The sequence below is a fragment of the Pelobates fuscus genome, chromosome 7 (assembly GCF_036172605.1).
Source record: "Pelobates fuscus isolate aPelFus1 chromosome 7, aPelFus1.pri, whole genome shotgun sequence".
Classification (NCBI taxonomy): domain Eukaryota; kingdom Metazoa; phylum Chordata; class Amphibia; order Anura; family Pelobatidae; genus Pelobates; species Pelobates fuscus.
Genome location: NC_086323.1, coordinates 116,428,562 through 116,441,703, shown reverse-complemented (window position 1 = coordinate 116,441,703; position 13,142 = coordinate 116,428,562). Strand labels below are relative to the sequence as shown.

The 13,142-nt window shown below is 40.7% G+C and overlaps 1 protein-coding gene across 4 annotated transcripts in view; it reads right to left on the bottom strand.

The window, feature by feature from the left end:
* CENPP (centromere protein P) overlaps positions 1-13,142 on the bottom strand; it is a 348,698-nt gene that overhangs the window by 117,063 nt on the left and 218,493 nt on the right. The window lies entirely within an intron of this gene.

Below are 13,142 nucleotides of genomic sequence, written 5' to 3'. Positions count from 1 at the left end.
GCATACAATGCTGAGAGCACTATTTGAATGCTCTCTGCAGGGTCCTAGAGCCCTGAGTGTAGCGCAAGCAAGTCTAATAATGCACCGCCATTACAATTTTTGGGAACAGTTCCTTGGTGTCTTCAAAAGCTGGACACCAGGTAACAAAGTCGAGACAGCAGGAGAGGACCCGAAAATTGTGAATGTGCCAAAAACAGGATGTTTGGGAGGCATGTACTTGAGATATGTAGATGATGCCAAAAGTACATTTTAAATATACAGAGATATATATGTTATGGAACATGGATATTTTAATGTTATTACTCAGGCTTAAGTGCACTCAGGGAAAAAGTGTAATCCTCCATCACTGAACAAAATATGAAGTTTAGCAGTATTCCGATTAACTCAAAAAGCTTATAACTCCATCAGGGTATAAAGTATTCATATTGAAATACACAAGTTGAAAATATTTTGTGCTGCATGCAGGGCTAAGTTCAACAGTGAAAGAAAAAAAAAAACCAAGCAGGTCCCACAACTTACATATAACTCATCGTCTTATATGACAGCTAAGTCCCAAGTATAGGTCTCACAGATTCCAGTTCCTTAGTAAAGGAAACCACAGTGTTGGTACATGTAAAGAAGATGACAGATAGCCATATGCATAAATAGAAACTGGTTACCAACAAGCACAAATGAAAAGTCATCTAAAAGAACATATGTAACATTGCTGAAATGGTCCAACATAAGCATTTCCTATCTACTAATATGGTATTAAATTTTCCTCGCTATAACAAATAACACTGGTAAAATCATAAAATGTCGTTTTTTTCCAAGGCAAAACTGCATTGGCTCCATTCACAAAGAAACCAAAACCACAAAGATAACTCAAAGCTCACATAACTGTGTGGTCTTCAGCCGCTATGGGATTACATGTCTCCGCAATATTGCCATTTGTTTTTATTTCCACAACAGGAAGTTGGATAAACTCTTCTGCAGAGCTAGTCTTCGCTGCTTCACTCTGCAAAAATTCCATGCTACAAAGCATTCAAAAATCCATACTCACAGATAAAAAAAATGTTGCCATTAGTTTTGGATAATTGAACGCTTCATAAGTACAGTGTTACATATATATCTGTTGATGATATCACACCATGCATTAAAAACTATAATGCATGGTGTGACCGACATTGTTCAGCACCAGGACAAAATATCCCAGCCTCCATAACAATTGTAGGAATTACATTCTTAGGCAGTAGCAGCCATTTGTTGCCATCATTAATCCCATACCTCTCAAAATTTGTATGCAATGAATCGGGACGGGACCACATGGCCATGAGGGGGCATAGCCAGTGACCCAACCAAGGTCACTAGCGACACTGATAATGGGTGGGCAGACATCACTAACGACACTGATAACGGGCGGGCCTGACATTTATGGGTATCACTCATGCTGTGTTGCCCATGGACAATTCACTGGTGCCCCGCAACAAAAGCAGGATAAGACCCCAGTTGGAAACATTTACTTCAGTCTTTCTCCCAAAGCCCATATGTTCTGGGAAGGGGTTTAGAGAGATCTGCATTTCAGTTGCAACAAAAATCCATTTGCCCAAAAACAAAAAAGAGCACTACATGCACCTCAAATGCAACAGTTATTCGTCAAGTATTAATTTCCAGTAAATTAAATGTGATGGAAGCATGTTATGTTTCTGTCAGTTTCCATTGCCTTTAGGCAAAGCAAGAGCTAAGTAAGTCAGAAAGCATTTCAATAAATAATTCTGATTATATGTATTTTGTTGCTATTTAATAAGCTTGGCCAAGTAAGTCAAAAGCACAGGATACCAAAGAGGTTGCATTATGTTTTTTATTAGTTACACAACTGAAGAATTACAAACCAGAGAGCCATGTACCAAATAATCCCAAGCATATTGATCATTAAAGGTAAAGTAATTTTAAAAATCATTAGATAAAGATCTCCTGGTTCAATTTGTTTCGCAATGGCAGCAGGCATCCTGGCAGTAACTACTGGTTGTTTGTGTTCATAGCATCATCCACTGACACAACATTTTTTGTTGACATTATTTTAGTTGTGCAAAGTTAGGCATACATGGCTCTCAAACATTTTTGCATGTGTAGGAACACGTAAAAATCTAACTTAAAATGTTAAAGCACTGCACTTTTGTTATTAATAAACAATATAAAACTATAGTAGGAACAACAAAATGATATCCTAGGGAAGCCACCATATTAGCTAAATGGTGTGACAAGTGTGAACGTGAAAAGACTGGGCATCAAGACAGAAACATGTAAAGATGACATCTTGACCTAATAAAAGTTTTATATTTGGTGGACACCAAGTATAAAAAACACCTTTGATATTAGGGTGTGATGGACTGCCCATTCTTAATTACATACAGTAGAGACTGGTGGTAACTGTAGATGTGGCCAGAGATAGGTCTATCCTGCTATACTCTAGCGCAGAGCTTTGAATGTTTTTTTATTGAAATTCTAGTGGGTGGAGGATGTCTGAGCAAGCGCTAGTCTTTTAGCATATTCCATTGAATGCCAAAACTAATAATACATGCGTTAATAAGAGCTTTTTGCTCCTGGAGGCAAAGTTGAAAGGATTCCCAATGTAGTTCAAGTTAGACACTCTTTAATCTGCAGATTTCAGAACAACTTTTCCTATTTTGATTTTAGGAAAGAAGCTTATGTTACAGTTTTAAATTGTGAACAGAAAGCTTTGTGTGTTTTCAGCCAGTTGAAACCTAGCATCTCGGTTAACTACTGTTACTCTATTTACATGTAACAGAGACTGGTTGGACATGTCTCGTTAAGAAAGTAAGGTACATCCTAAATATATAATTTTATACTAGTGCAGCTGGGAAAAACTACAAACAGAATTACCCCAAAAATTGTTTGTTTGAAGTGAACTTATTGGTTTATAGAAGAAAAAAAAAAAAAAAAAAAGAAATTCTGTAAACAAGACACATATGGCAATAAGAGGAAAGATGAAAGACAGAAACAAACGCACGTGCCAAACAATAACTAAACACCTCTTGTAATTCCAGCAACAGCTGGCTTTGCCGTTCGTGAAAAAATGCTTTTATTTATTTCTATCATACAATGAGTCATATGTATGGCACAAACGCAAGATGTTCCCAAAGTCCCATCACATTACCTACTGCAATACGTTTTCTCTGTAATTGAAAATACAGACAGAATAGTCTGTGCCTATCAATGCCAGATAGGATTGTTTTGTCCCCAGTGAATCATCATGGCTGGGAACATGAAAATAACTTTACTGTTACATATGGAACTTCATAAAAGTTTGTCCCACCAGAGTAGGTGGTTGGAAAAAAATATTATTGTTAATGTAATGAAGCCATTTTATGCAAGGGAAGAGGAGTACAGGAACTGGTTGTTTTGTATAACTTTTTGTTGTGAAGCAGTCATGACCCTTCTTACAGAAAAGGATTGTAGGAAGTTAAGCATTAAACAGGAACTGCCACTTCCCATATTTTTAATGTTATGTTTATTGACCTGTTTTAAAGAACAACAAACTAAGACAGGGAACATGAGAATACAAAGAACGGACAATAACTCAAATAACTTTCACTTTGGTGGGTCTAAGAGCCAAAACCAACACATACTAATGTAGGGTTTATAGTGCCATTAGGGTACATGTGTTAACCCTCAGTTCTTGGTCAAAGCATTTGAGTGATTTGATCAAAAGAAAAGGTCCTTAAGGCTCCCATGCCTTGGCCCACCTATTGACACAGACACTCCCACATTAGCAGGATTAAAGGGACACTACAGTCACCAGAACAACAACAGCTTATTGTAGTTGTTCTGATGAGTATAGTCAGTTCCTGTAGGCTTTTTGTTGTAAACACTGCCTTTTCAGAGACCTTTCCTCTTAGAGATGCATTGATTTAATGCATCTCTATAAAGGAGATGCTGATTGGCCAGGGCAGTGTTTGGCTCCGCCTCTGACCCACCTCCTTGGCTAAGATAATCAGTATTGTGATAAGTTAAGATTATCACATGTGATGTCAGCCAAGGAGGCAGATCAGGGGAAGAGCCAGCACCAGCAGAATAGAATAAAAGTAAGATATTTTTTTATATATATTTAGGGGGTCTGTCTCTGAGTGTTTGTGTGTGTGTCTGTGAGTGAGTGTGAGTCTTGGTCAGTGAGTGTGTATGTTTAGGCTACCAGCCCCCTCCATTTACATGGGAAAGGTGTTTTTACTTACCTTTATCCCCACGTCGTGTTGGTGACGCTGTGACTGGCTCCACCTTCATGGTTGAGATCATCTTGACAATCTCAGTCCATCCAATGTTTCCTCGTAGAATAGCATTGGGAGATTATTGTGCATGAGTGGCACAACGCTCTCTCTGTGCTCTGCACCAATAAACTTCTTCAGATTCACTGAATAAATACATCCATATTGGGAGCATTAATGTAGCTGCTGCACAGTGTGAAGCACTAACCCAGGAAGCACCTCTAGAGGCTGTCTAAGTGACTGTTACTAGAGGTGTCACCAGCCAGCAATGGAAACACTGCCTTTTGTCTGAAACAACACATTGAAAAGTGTCCAGGGACAGGATATAGACTTTAGAACAACAGTGGTTCTGGTGACTACAGTGTCTCTTTAAGAAGTATATATTTGGCCAGGAAAAACTGGCTCCTAACTTTTTTAGCTGGCTCCTAGATTCCAAGCAAAATTCTCAAGCCCTGCACTATAGTATTTCTTTAATTTTGTCCATATTTTTAAAGCCATTAATTGGCTGAGAATGTCAGCTCACCTGCTCAGCCAATGAACAGTGCCTTAGGGACCCCTGTTTTTGGTCAAAATACACAAAAATGTTTTACAAAAAAACTGGAGAATTATGCCTCTACCTTAATGGCACCATTACCACTACATTGCTATAGCATACAATGCCTAGAGTGTTCCTTTAAGCTACTGTTAAATCAATCCAATTCAATAGCAATACTAAAATAGGTAAATTGACCTAATGAATTTCGAGTCTAATACGATTGATGGCGTCTAAAGGTTAATATTAGAAAATATACTTTTATTAAATGTTAAAATCATAACAAGCAGATATTTTTTTCCAGTCATTAAAATATTTTCCATTTTTTCAGAAAGGAAAGGAATCACAAAAAAGTGCCTGAAATGGTTTAAAAAAAATCTTGTTGCAAAACAAACTTGATCTTTTCACAAGCTGCAAGTAATGGTCAGCCAGAGAACAACATAAGCAGATATAAAAGTGTTTTGATATTGATTATTAATATCAAACTCTGTCCAATATGTAAAACATGATAAAAAAAAAAAAGGATTCAAAGAATGAATTGTGAGCATTTTAAATTCTTTATTTTTGAGTGCATAAAGGATAACAAATGCAAATGCGTATGCCATGCCCCAACAGCATGTACCCGCTATAGAGTAGTGAAACAACATTGGCATGACAGTGAAGTACAATGCAAATTTTTTGGTTGCAGTAACGAGAAGACAATTTGTTTAGGCTTAGAAAGTAGCGGTATAGGTCTAGAATCAGAGTATAACTGTCTAAGTGAGGGATGATACGAATGGCTCATACATGACGATCCTCATACCTGGCGATTGTTAAAATTAGCAGTTGGGGGGAGGAGGGGGTAAGCGAGCCAGCTGCGCTCCTATGGTAGTTAGCTGCCGGAGTTGTAATTATGGACACTTTAATGTGCTGTTCTTTGTACACTATAGGCAGATAATCTATGCGTCCCGATGTGGTGTGCGGTCTGGATGCCTAGCTAGGCAAGCTGGTGCTGCTTAGGTAACTGGTCTAGGTTTGGAAACAATCACAGTATAGCATTACTCAGGATTATGCGTGTTTAAGCATTAACCATAGAGAATAAACGGTTTAAAGCAAGTGAAGCTAAAGTGGTCTCGGTAATAATTAACGGGGAGTGGATATATCTCAACATCGGATACCCCCTATGTGTTCGCTACTCAAGTCCTGGCATGTGTCCCCCTCTCGCTATCTATGGACATAACGTGAATTACGCTACCTAGAAGATGGGATGTGTCTATACAGTGGTGAAGAATCTACAGGCCACTCCGATAGCCAAGCAACCCTGTTCGGATCAAGCGCTGTGGTACAAACTTTGGCCTTGCAGCTTGTTTGGCCTATATATTAGCACATCGTGTAAGGCATAAATAAACGTCCCAGGGTGTGTCAAGGCCTAACAGGATGGGCATTAGAGTTTAGGGAAGCATGTGTATCGTTACCAATGTGTGATGCTGTATCTAATATGGTGATTGTATGATGAAAATCAAGACATATAAACAGACTTTTGAGTCCCGGTATAAGCGTGCAGAAGCACCATAACCTGAACAGCGAAGGTGGATCGCACAGCGGTAGGAGGGTCTAGGACGTGGGGGACCCGTGGATGGCCACTTGGGCTGAAGCTCTCCATGTCCGCATCAGGCTCTGTAACCGCTTGTGATAAGTACATGTGGGCCTCAGTGTTAGGGTTCATGCCCCAATCAGGAGGTCCCCATAGGCTGGAGTGAGTCTCCGGTGCGTCAGGCTGTGGCTTTGGTGTGCTTCAGATTTGTTATCGTCAGGGAACAGTTGAAAATTGTCCGTTGAATTGGAGCCCACTGGTTGTCGAGTGTGCCGCATCGCGGTGGGGTGTTTAAGGCCCCCAGCCAGGGGTATTTTGTGCGGTCTGTGGATTAAATAACCAGGAAACAGCAGTTGGGTAATAGTCCAGCGGCATGTTGAGCTGCTCTACGAGAGTTTCGAGACCCTCAGGGCGGTTCATGGTGCTGTGCAGGTAAGTGGGAGTGCTTGTAACCCCCGTTTATGTGGTGATAGAGGCGTAGGCGTCTGGCGTATTATTTCTTGGTACAAACGTGGCAATTCGTGCCGTGTCTCAGCTGCGGGTTGGGGAGGTATGGTCTTGGGATCTCTCTTGGGTGTGTGGGTTCTGTGGAAGGCCCAAGGTTCGCAGGAGATTTGCTGTGTCCCGAGCGTCGTGGATCTGGTGCGTGTTTCCTCCTTGTTGTACGAGGAGTGTTTGGGAGGGTCGCCAGTAATGTATGTTGTGCCAGGGTGCCTCCGGACAGGTCGGCGTAAAAGGTCAGGTGCATGTTCTCAAACTGCAGTGGGGTTTTACCTCGGAGGGCAGCGAGGATCGCCGATTTGTCCTTCCCATTCCTGAAGGTGATTATGGTATCCCTTGTGGCTGTGGCTGGGGCCCTGGGAGGTTTGGGGACCCGGAAAAAGTCAGTGGGTGTGATGGACTTAGCCTGGCTGGAGGGTAGTATGGCCGTCAACATTCGTTTGAGTGTCTGCGGCAACTCCGCCTCTGGCATCTCTTCTGGGATCCCTCTGACCTTTCAATTATGTCTCCTTCTGGTATCCTCTTGGGCAGCAAAGCGCCGTTCATGTAGTAGGTTCTGGCGTTGCAGATCCTGTACAGCCGTCTGTAGTGAGGATATGTGCTGTTGGTTATCTTGGGAGGAGACCTCCAGTGTTGATATGCGGCCTGTCAGGCCCTGCAGCTCGCCTCTCAAAGCGGTGACGTCCGTGAGGATGTATTTCTGCAGGTCTGCTAGTAATGCTTTTAATACCCCGGTGGTTACCAGGTCGGCATCCATGTCAGCTCTTGGTTTGTTAGGATTCACCTTCTGCTTTGGGGCTGGAGCTGGGGGGTAATCATCCTCTGCATCCCCAGAGCAGTCATCCGAAAAGAAATCCGAGTCGCCTCCGTGGAGAGCCGCCATGTTGGATTCGCCCGTGCCGCGTGCTTTCCGCCACATGTCTCCAATTGTCAGCCCTGGAGCACGTTTGTCCGCCGTCGGTTTTTTATTTTTCCGACCCATATGGCTAGGGGTATTCCCACGCTTGTATAGTTGTTCGTGAGGGCGATGTATGCTGTATTTAGGTTCAATTTCTCGGTTTTCGCTCGGAGCTTTAGGATTGTGCTTCTGCTTGTCTCGGCAGTTAGGCTCCGCACCTTCGAGTTGTGAGCATTTTAAAGCACTTTGTCATATACATTAATCTTATCTTAAAGTAAACCTGTATTCACTTTCCAATATGATTTTAATTTTGGCTAAATCTGTATTTTACATTGAATACATCATGAATCTGTATGATATATTATGTATCTAATGTATTTGGGGATCAGATTTACTCACAATACCTCATTTGTATGCCTTAATTTCTCTTGTCCGTGGGTGTTACACCTCATATATGGCAAACCTCCTCAGTGATGCTGACATGCTAAAGGGTACCTGTACTTGTATTTTCACTTCAAAAGGGTATAAGTGAAAATGCAAGTGCAGGTATCCTTTAAAGCAACTTTATCAACTTGTTGAACACTCAAATCCTAGCCAACGGATTCCTTTCCTCTAGCCCGCTTCCAACGTCACCCCCCATATTCCTTTTCCCTGGACCCAGTTAAACTCACATCTGGAGATCCTTTTGTCCTTCCTTGTGTGTACTCGTGAAATCACACGCAAGCCCAGTACACAAGCGGATTTCACTGACCTCACTGGGGTCAATATTAAAATGTCAAAAATAAATCATATACAAAAAAAAAATATATATTACAAATTTTAAAAAAAAAATATTTTTTTATATATTTTTCATAATATGAAAGAATGTTAAAAGTGTATCCAAAAATACGAACTCAATTGAAAAGCATATTCAACAATACTAAATTGAAGCCTATAGTTGAAAAGAAACCAGCATTGCCAAAGTTCCTGAGTGCTGAATGTATTTTGGTGTGCTGTAGTTAAGTGTGCTGTAGTTAAGCGGTCGAAAAGGTCGCGAGTGCTACTGGACCCACTGTGCTCCGCCAGTCACAAAGGGCCCATGAGTTGGCTGGCCTGCCACCTTCGAGCACCCCCACGACAGACATATCCACGAAAGCAGAGTAGGAACCTGCTAACATGGACGGCCTATTCTGCCAACAGATATAGAGTAGGGGGGGTAGGTGGTGGTGCTAGGGAGCTCTGATGTTCCTGCTCTTCCAGAATTGCTCCCAGGATATGACGTAACTTTTAATGGTGTTTTTTGGAAGTCCCCTTTTTTGAGAACTGAGTTATTCAAAAAAGTTTAATTTATATATCTTGGTTTTTTTTTTATACTGAAGGACCTACTTTGGTCTTATGGCCTAGGCATATTAGACTATAGTTATTACTTTGTGTGCAAAGCCCTCTGTATTTCTGCTCTCATGAAGTCTTCGATTTATGGTAGACTAAGATAATGATATGCCTGGAGAGTGTTGGATTGGCTGGATGTTGTGAAGGGGTTTTTCTTTACGATGGAAAAGGATCCTACAACCACCCACTACTGTTGTTTTCTATGAATATCCAGGCCTTCTTGAGTTGCAGAGCTCACAAGTGCTCTCTTTTTTTCCTCAGAATGTACTAAACTGTTGATATAGCCACTCCTAATGTTACTGCTCTCTCTCTGTTGGATTTTTTTTTTTGCTGCCTAAGGATGCCCTGTTTCACTTGCATTTAGAGCTCTTTTGACTACCGTATATACTCGAGTATAAGCCGACCCAAATATAAGCCGAGGCCCCTAATTTTACCCAAAAAAACTGGGAAAACGTATTGACTCAAGTATAAGACTAGGGTGGGAAATGCAGCAGCTACTGGTAAATTTCTAAATAAAATTAGATCCTAAAAAAATTATATTAATTGAATATTTATTTACAGTGTGTGTATATAATGAATGCAGTGTGTGTATGTATGAGTGCAGTGTGTGTATGAGTGCAGTGTGTGTGTATGAGTGCAGTGTGTGTGTATGAGTGCAGTGTGTGTGTATGAGTGCAGTGTGTGTGTATGAATGCAGTGTGTGTGTATGAGTGCAGTGTGTGTATATGATGCAGTGTGTGTTTGTGTATGTGTTGCAGAGCCTTGGGGGGGTGGGGGGGAATTTTTATTATTATTTTTTTTAATTATTATTTTAATAATTTTTTTGTTATATGATTTTTTATTTTATTTTATTTTTTTAAATATTATTATTTTATTTTATTATTATTTATATTTTTTTGTCCCCCCTCCCTGCTTGATACATGGTAGGGAGGGGGGGCTCTCATTCCCTGGTGGTCCAGTGGATGTGCTTTGTAGGAGGGTTCTGGCAGGAAGCGTTTACTTGCCTTTCCTGCAGCTCCTGTCAGCTCCCTCCTCCTCCGCGCCGGTCCGGTTAGCTCCCCTGTCAGCTCACAGTGTAAGTCTTGCGGCCGCGCGGAGCATTGCCACGGTAAACCATGGCAACGCTCTGACCCCGCGGCTCTCCTCCTTCAAACTCTTCAATCGCTCGGTCTCTGTGACTCTGTCCTCTCGTGGTTTTCCTCTTATCTCTCCCAACGCTCATTCGGTGTCTCCTATTCTAAGAATACCTCCTACCCTCGTCCTGTCTCGGTTGGAGTTACCAAGGCTCTATCCTTGGTCCCCTTCTATTTTCTCTTTATACTGCCTCTCTTGGCAAACTTATTGCCTCTTTTGGATTCCATTACCACCTGTATGCTGATGACACCCAAATATATCTCTCTCCTCACCAGACTTTTCCCATGCCATCCTGCAACGTGTCACTGCTTGCCTTTCTTCCATTTCTGACTGGATGTCCTCCCGCTTTCTGAAACTCAATCTCTCTAAAATTGAACTCCTTGTCTTTCCTCCTCCTAATACTGATCGTCCTCTCTCGCTATCCCTTCATCGTCCTCTCTCGCTATTTTCCTCTCTAGTCGGTCCTCTCACACCTCACCCCTCTGTCAGTGCTTACATTAGTTTCCTGTATTCTATAGGAGTCAATTCAAAGTGCTAACCCATACATATAAAGCACTGAACAATTCTTGCCCCTCTTATATCTCTTCACAGATCCATAGGTATGCCCCTCCTCGTTCCCTCTGCTCTGCCCGTGACCACCTCCTGACCGCTGTTTGCACCCGTACGGCCAACTCGCGCTTGCAGGACTTCTCGCAGGCGGCTCCCTTCCTATGGAATAGCCTGCCTACCCCCATCAGACTCTCCCGTAGTCTTCAATCGTTTAAGAAGTGCCTTAAAACCCATCTCTTTAGGAAAGCTTATGGCGTTCCAGAGTAACCTCTACCTTACACACCTGTCTCTTGCTCTCTCCTATAGGGCAGTGCTTTACTCTCTCCTCCAGCTCTGCTTCACTCCCACCTTATTTGATTGCCATTTCCTGTCCTAATGTGTTTCATACCCCACCTCCTATAGACTGTAAGCCCGTATGAGCAGGGTCCTCTTCAACCTATAGTTCCTGTAAGTTTTCTTGTAATTGTCCCATTTATAGTTAAATCCTCCCTCTCATAATATTGTAAAGTGCTACGGAATCTGTTGGCACTATATAAATGGCAATAATAATAATTGATGAAGACATAAAGGAATAGCCCACACCTGTCCATGAAACCGCTTTTGAGTCAATTGTCCAATTACTTTTGGTGCCTTGATAAAGAGAGGGCTACATATTAACCCCTTAAGGACACATGACATTTGTGACATGTCATGATTCCCTTTTATTCCAGAAGTTTGGTCCTTAAGGGGTTAAAGAGCTGTAATTCCTAAAGACTTCCTCTAATTTTGACATGAACACCCTCAAATTAAAGATGTGAGACTGCACTTTAAGCCCATATTCATTATTGAACTAGAACTTAAATTTATTTTGGTAAACTGCCGAAATAACAAAACTTGTGTCAGTGTCACAATATTTCCGTACTTAACTATATAATGAGTCCATTTACAAACAAAGCAGCAATATTTAAATTGCACATGATATTGGATATATTGCATTATTTAAAGCATACACCTGATCAGCAGTGATGCTCTAACTGCTAAACGGCAGATGGTGAAAATTTGTTTCAGCCGAATCACTTTGGCTGAATTTTGATATAGAAAACAAAATTGGGGGAAAACTAATCAGACAAACCAAAAGCACGTTTGTAAAGTAATCAATAGTGGAATAAAGAGTAGTATTAAAAATCTATATTTATATATTGCATATTTATTATATGACAAATGTCACCTATAAACTATAATAATCCTTTCACCAAGTATTGAAAAAAGTTTTAAACAATTTAAAAGAAAATTCAAAATATAATCATCCCTACTTTTAATATATGTATATATACAGGATTATTCGGCCATATACATGCACCTTGGGTTAGACAGTGATTAAAAACTGTCTTTGTGGTCTTTTCTCTTCTGTGCAGGGATTGAAGCAGGGAAGGCCACAGAGACCAACAGTTGGTTTTCAGACACTGCCTGTAGCATGGTGCATATAAATGGCTAAAGGATCCTGACATATATTAAAACGTTCATTTCTACATTTCAGTTTGGAGTTCAGGAATATGAATATTCATCCGACCCAGAATTGGACGAATTGCAGTTCATAACAAAACAAATCTAAGTCCACTAAATGGTGTTATCAGAAGGTAAATGGTGCACTCCACAAAGCTAGGATTGTTCATCATTGAACATGATAGTATATTCAACTTACGGAGGTTTTTCTCTTGCTTTGTTGTGGTAGTGGTAGGACTTTTTCAAGCTGTTTTTCAGCTTAAAGTTATTGACTGGATTGGAGTGTTAGTAGGCCACGCTAAGACAATCAATGGTACCCCTACCTGAAGCTACCCAAGCTTTCCATTCTGAAGAATTCCAGAAAGCGGAAGGAAAGCAGGGTAGAGCGATCCAGTGCTGGAGCACAGATTTTGTGGTTAAACCAATCATGGACCTTTTCCCCCCTAATTGTAAGGAAGTGCCAGGGACCAGCTGGTACCATAACAAATGCATTGAAATTACTTTTTTACGGAGCATAAAGAATTATTTTAAAAGTTTAAATCGTAAATCTTTACAATATTTTTGACTTCTTATAATGACACAAAAAATATATAATATATACATTAGAATAATAAATATTTATATTTCTACATTTACCGGATTATCTTCTACAGAAAATAATATTTAACATTATTTAAACATCTATGATACAGAAATCCAATGATACCTGCCAGAAACAGTGTCGTTATTTTCTAAAAGCGTACTCTTAGCACATACCAGTTTGTCTCTGTGATAATTTTAACTGTAACTCATATTTATCATTTGAAGAGCCAGTGAATTCACAGCTATTTTTAATGGGCTAGA